Source organism: Monopterus albus, unplaced genomic scaffold (genome assembly GCF_001952655.1).
Source record: "Monopterus albus unplaced genomic scaffold, M_albus_1.0 scaffold262.1, whole genome shotgun sequence".
Taxonomy (NCBI): Eukaryota; Metazoa; Chordata; class Actinopteri; order Synbranchiformes; family Synbranchidae; genus Monopterus; species Monopterus albus.
Window position 1 is genome coordinate 545,227 of NW_018128142.1, and position 6,771 is coordinate 551,997.

General features: G+C 39.8%; 1 protein-coding gene across 1 annotated transcript in view; it reads right to left on the reverse strand.

The window, feature by feature from the left end:
• Nucleotides 1–6,434, reverse strand: part of bckdhb (branched chain keto acid dehydrogenase E1 subunit beta) — a 59,894-nt gene extending 53,460 nt beyond the window's left edge. Inside the window, exon 1 of the mRNA XM_020621598.1 lies at nucleotides 6,196–6,434. The gene's annotated coding sequence lies outside the window, so the exon portion shown is untranslated. The remainder of the gene's footprint in view (nucleotides 1–6,195) is intronic.
• Between the last annotated feature and the right edge of the window lie 337 nt (nucleotides 6,435–6,771).

Sequence of the window (6,771 nt, forward strand, 5' to 3'; positions counted from 1 at the left end):
GTGTTTATGTATAAAGCCAGGAGCAATTTATTACCTGGTGGAATTCAAAAACTATTTAATGAAAGGGAAGGGGGATACAATTTAAGGGGTCAGTTAAATTTAAAAATTCATGCTATACGTACAACCAAAAAAAGATTCTGTATTTCTATAAGTGGGGTAAAACTATGGAATAATTTAAGTGTGGACATAAAAAATAGTAATAGAATTGATGAGTTTAAACATAAATATAAAGGTATGTGTCAATCAAGATATATGCAAGAACAGGCTTAATGATTAATTAGATGGAACATTGTGGGTGTGGTGTATGAATGTTAACACTTTGTAATAATTCTTTAGTATATTACTTGTGTGGTGTAGAAGATAATTATTTAAGAATGTAATTATGTAAGAATGTTAACAGTCTGTAATATTTTTTAGTATATTACTTGTGTGGTGTAGAACAAAATTATCTATGTAGAGATACTGCTTGCAAACCAATGATGGTAAGATGATGTCATGGGGTAGGACTAGATAAGTCTAACTTCTTCCTACTTCGTTCAAGCATGTACTAGGTATAAGATAATGGATTAGCATTTGTGGATATGTGTGAAATTATGTGTGTTGACATATCGACTGTCTTTACATGCTTGAAAGAATAAATCAATCAATCAATGAAAAGTTCACCTCTGTATTCTGTATACACACCTTCAACAGAAGTTCAGTCACGAAGTATCGTTGCAATACGGTTAGTCAGAGTGCTAATCAAGGAAATACTACAGCAAAAACATGGAAAAAAAAAGTCGCCACGTCTTCGCTCCAGTTTTCTGCGCCTTGTTAATTGTAGCAATGCTACAAGTAACAAAGTGTTACTTGTAGCATTGCTTGCCATGAGTGGAAAAAAGCCTCCTAACTCCCCGAAAGGGCCATTACCTCCTATCTGACTGAAAAGGACAACTGAACCAGCATGCCGGCCAAATGGAAGAGTACTTCTATCAGCTACCACCTGGCATCTTAAAATAGACACAGTCCCCCCACTGATTAAATCCCGGTTTGCATGTTTCACAGCCGAACAGGTGACACTGCTCAGGAGAGATGACCCAGATGAAGCCACAAAAGTTCTTTTAGCAGAGATGCATTTGAAGATAATAGAGTTACTGTCTGCAGACTACAAAATGACTAGAATGGTGAATTCAACAATTACGCCTCAGCAGCTCAAGTCCAATCTGAATCAGATTCTCTCAGAGAGTTTTTCCCAGGTTCTTTGCTTTAGGAGAGACATCCAGACTTTTTGCATAACACAGCGGACATACCTGTTTTTTTTTTATAGATGCTGAAGAAAATGTCAAGCTTGCAAAGCCTTTACCCCACATCCTACTGAATAAGACAACTGGCTATGTTTGTGATATGTTGAAGTATTCCAGACCACATAAACATCAAGACATTCAAGGCCAAGTGGAATTGTCAAAGTACAACACTTACAAACATATACTTCTATGGACATTGAAGTTGTTGCAGGTAAGATCTGTCTTTTAACTGATAAAGACGACAAGAGTCTGAAAGACTCTGTTTCTGCAGCAGAACTGTACCAAATGACTGCAACAGAACTTGTTTGCAATACAGTTAGAGTGTTAATTTATCACATACTAATGCAAGTGAAGAGGAAATTCCCCATTAACCACAAAGTTCACAGGAGGGATGGAGTCGAGTCATTCATGAATCAGATTGACTCTGTTTTTGACAGAGAACGATGAGAAGAAAGAGAAGGATGAAAATCAAAAAGATAAAAAGGTTAATGTCATCCAGAGATTCACCAACATTTCATCAGGTCAGGTTCTGCTATTCAAAGATGATCTGTATTCTTTGCTCCATCAGTACATCAGAGGTGAGGCAATTATGACGGACCCTTTAACAATTTCAGATGCAGACATGTCTGCTGTCTTAAAAGACAAATTGCACTATTTTGTGGCACTGATGAGCTGGTGGGTGCAGTGTCAGGCCAGCAGCCACAGTAAGAGAGTGATAAATGGTATAATGGGCACTGACCCGTTGGGCACAGCAATACTCCATGAGGTCAACGCTGCTTTAGCATGTGAACGGACAAGTGCTAAACCTGTGGCAGTTGCCACAGTTCAGGGGGACCAAAAAAAGTTAGCTGTCAAGATATCAGTGGAGCAGGTCATCAAACACACTGTGAGAGCAACAAAATGGGACATTAAACTAAAAGAGGACTACATCGCTGAAGAACTGTTTAAAAAAATATGGCCCGAAGTTGAGGACATCAGTCTTCCTAAGACAGAGAAAATAGTTACAAAACTTACAGCAGCCATCAACAAGGGCCTCTGTAAGACAAGTGATGATTCACATCGTAACAAAGAATTCTGAAATTACAAAATGCATTGTACTGACTATCAGAGGCTACCTGACCCCACTAAAGCTTTGAAACATCAGCAGGTTTTTCTCTGGAGGAGGTTATCTACAATCAGGGCTGCCAACACTGGGGGAGCACAGGGTCAGTTGTCCCAGGCCCTGGGTCAAGGGGGACCCCAGAAGGGACTGTAAGGTCAAAATTTAACATTAAGTCTCTCCACCTCTAGTAAACCTAAAATGGCCAGCTGCCAAAAGTATATAGTATGCTAATCCAAGATGACACTGGGCACTGGAAGATATTATTTTCATGTACAAACATCACCAAAGGGCAGCACAGTGGTGTGTTGGTTAGCGCTGTTGCCTGACAGCAAGAAGGTTCCAGGTTTGAGCCTTTCTGTGTGGTGTCTGCCTGGGTTCTCTCCAGGTGCTCCGGCTTCCTCCCACAGTCCAAAGACATGCAGCTTAAGTTGACTGGAGATTAAGATTCTAAATTGCCCCCAGGAGTAAAATTATACAAATATGTTAAATTATACAAAACCCAGAAATGGCATGTTGCAGCACATTGCAGCCATGGCCATCGCTACCACAGATGAAGAAGAGGAAATCACTGTAGATGAAGATGGCTTATCAGCAAGCAGTTATACAATCTGATTTTGCCTCAGCCTCATAGTGAGGCATTAAGCAACTGGCTGTCATGTCTTCACATTCCAATCACTGCTGCTCACGGAGAAGGCCTGTTCCTCTGTATAAATATGAAAATATGAAATATTTACACTTTTTGTGAATAGAAATTTAGCAAAATATTTCATATCTTTTCATGATCAGTACTCGCTGTTCTGAAACATTCGGCAGTGGAGCCACATTTCAAGTCACTGTAAAAAATATATAAATAAATAAAAATTTTATTTAAGAGATTTTTGAATTACCCCCACAACATATAACAAAAGTCACATAAGCAAAATATGTAAATGCAAAGCAAAAATGATGTATTTACAAGAACAGCAGTTACATTAGTCGTTTACAGTGTATTGCAGTGTGGTGGCCAAGATCTAATGTGAACTAAATTTAATTCAGGCAAATCATCCTATTTCCAATAATTATTTATTATTACTTATTAATTCTGAACAGTTCAATAGTCTGAAAGATAGAGAATAGAATCACCATCTCTGCAGAGAAATAAATGAAAGTATTAAATAAGAAAATTGTCACAAAGTCAGTCAGTCATTTTTGGTCATACAATCTATAGTCAGTCCAGAGTCAGGTTGGTCCCGTCTCCCCTCTTGGCCCGGCTCCTCACTTTCCCTGTTCTGTCTATCTTCTGTTCCTTTCTCTCTGATTCACTAGTTGTTTTTTTTATGCCCCTCGTAATGTTCACAGTCCTTTCTGGCTCTTACGTCATTTCTCAAACCCAACTCTTACGCTTCCCATTTAAAAGAAGCTGCTTTCTAGATGGTTATTCACAAGATGAACCCATAAACTAAACAAAGAGGACACAAACCAGAATGTTCTTGCTTGAGCAAGCTATCAGTACATAGTCCCCATGGTCTCCATGTTCAAACATCCTCAAACATTTCAGAGAAGAGAAACAGATCTTTGCAGGATTATATAAATACTTAGCTCTCCCTTACCTAACTATCAGCTATTACCTACTGCAGATAATATCTATATGTAATCTACACACTCCTACTATATTCTATTTCATATCACATTTCAACCTGCAACCTGTTTGTTTTTAACCACTACAGCAGCAATAGCATCTAAACAGTGAGACAAGATTAAGACCTTGATATTACTTAAGTGACTACATATTGTCATGAGTATGCTGAACATGGGCCTAACCAGCTACATCTCTTTAAATTGAACTGAAACCATAACTGACAACCAACTGTGGAATTCACATTTGATCTGACTTCCCTTGACTCAGTTTCTTTCTTTAAAAATCCTCAAAAGTACAAAACAGAATAAAATGTCATGACCATGGTGGCAGAACAACAAGCCAACTCAAAACCATAGCACAGACTGTAACACAACATACCAGAGGTCAGGTATTTAACATTAGTAAAACATGTATGGCTTTTCTTGTGAATATTTTTACTTTAGGAGTAAAGGAGCTATTTCAATCAGAGAATACTCTTGTTTCTGTAAGATGACCAAAAAATAAGGCACCTGTAAAGGTCTCTTTGTGCCTTTGGTTAATAGTGTAATGTGGACCTATGCACTTACTGTGCAAACACAACAACATGACCTTCTACCTCAGATGAAGCCTTGGGAAAAGAACTGGTAATATGCAATAATGAAAACACACAATTTCACCAAAGCAGTATTTTTTAAATATCTGAAAATCCAACTTTCTTCAAATTTTCCCCAGTGTTATAAATTGGTTTCCACTGGTTGTATGTGTCAATAGTACTTCTCAATTTCACCTTCACCCATTCACATGTTCAAAAATTAAAGGTAAAGTGCTCTGAAAAATACAGGCTCAGTCTAAAATTATTACAATACCGACACTGGTTCAGCTGCCAAATATTAAAGCCGATAGTTTTTTTTATAAATGCTGACTTTTATAAATCATTGTCTTTTTTATTCCCAGTCTCTCCTCATCACCCTCCCTCTCATGCATCACTTCTACAACGCCACCAGAGGGCAGGCACATTGTACAAATCTCTGTGATACTCTCAGTCCAAAAAATGCTATAATCTCCTAAAAACTGAGATACAGTAAAAACTGGTTTAACAAAACTCATGTGACAGCCAGGGCTGATGGGTGTTAGGAACAGAGGGCAGGATCCAAACATGCATCAGGGGCTCCTATGTACACTTGTCAGGCCACTGTGAGGCCCATTTCCACCTCTCTAAGCATATTTGTGCATCATACAGCAGTCAGTGTAGCTTCACATAGAAAGCTTATATTGTTCAGACACTCGCTGTTTTGGATGCAAATGTCTACAGTTAGTGTCACAAATCTATGTGTTTAACATTTAATATTTTTACACTGTTTGAAGAATGTATCACATCTCCTGTATTTGTTCTAACAAAGCTCTCCACTGGCTGCTTCCACAGCGCACAAAATGCCATAATGTAGAGGAAATGACCATAACTTTTGGGTGACATATTTCACCGCCTGTTGTGTAGCTACAAGATCTTTAAATAGCTTTGGGTTATGGTTAAGTGTAAGAGGAACCAATGTGGAGAAAAGAGATGTGGAGGAGACCGATTAGAGTGTAACATGGCGGGAAGCCAAGGTTAATAATAAAAGCAGTTCATGTGCAGAGAACTCACGTAGCAAGAGTATTATTATTACAAAATACGACACCTCCTCTTGATATTTTCGCAGAACAAATGTTGCATATTGCAACTTTGGTGTCCTCACCTGAAACTTCAAAATGCTGACATGCTTTGTCGTTGATGGGGAGACGCGTGATATAACAGCACCAGCGTGAGTGAAACCTAACCTGTGCTGCACCCGTTCTGCGGGGCCTGAAACTTAGTGAAGCCGATCAGCGTCAGTATGCTAAAGTAGGAGATGGCTTTCAGTCATTCTTTGTAGTGTAAAAGAACATTGTGTACGAGCGTGCAAGATTTAATATGCGCAAACAAGGAGCAAACGAGACAGTTGATGCATTTGTCACAGCTCTGTATGCGTTGGCAGAACATTGTAACTATGGAGCACTACATGACGAGCTCATCAGGGACAGGATTGTAGTAGGCTTGGTCGATACACGGCTGTCAGAACGCATACTAATGGGAAAATACCTAGACTTGGATAAAGCTATTAATATGGCAAGACAATCGGAGGAGATTAAAAAACAGCAAACCATTAAGGCTACTGGCCAGAACGGGCTACACTCACTGTGCAAGATGGTTTACTACTAAAAGACACTAGGCTAGTGATCCCGTCCATTCTGAGGAATGAGGTGTTGGCGAAGTTGCATGAAGGACACCAAGGGGTGGTGAAATGCAGAGAACGTGCTCGTCAGTCTGTGTGGTGGCCAGGACTCAGTCAGCAGGTCAGTGAAATGGTGCTCAAATGCAGGGCATGTATTCAAGAGCTTCAGAATCCTAGAGAGCCACTGGTGGCATCCGAGTGCCCTGCAAGACCATGGCGCTGACTTGTTTGCACTGAAAGGGAAAACATACTTGGTAGTGGTATCTACTGTAACACTAAGTCGACTGACGTCATCGTCCAGCTGAAGTCAATCTTTGCCCGACATGGGATTCCAGAAGAGTTGATGTCGGACAATGGACCACAGTTTTCGGGTCAAGACTTTACGCAGTTTGCAGACACATATGGGTTCAGACACATTACCAGCAGTCCAAAGTTTCCACAAAGTAATGGAGAAGCTGATTGCGCAGTTCAGACGGCGAAAAGTCTCTTGAAAAATGCTAGTGACCCTTATCCGGCCCTGCTCGCCTACAGAACTACCCC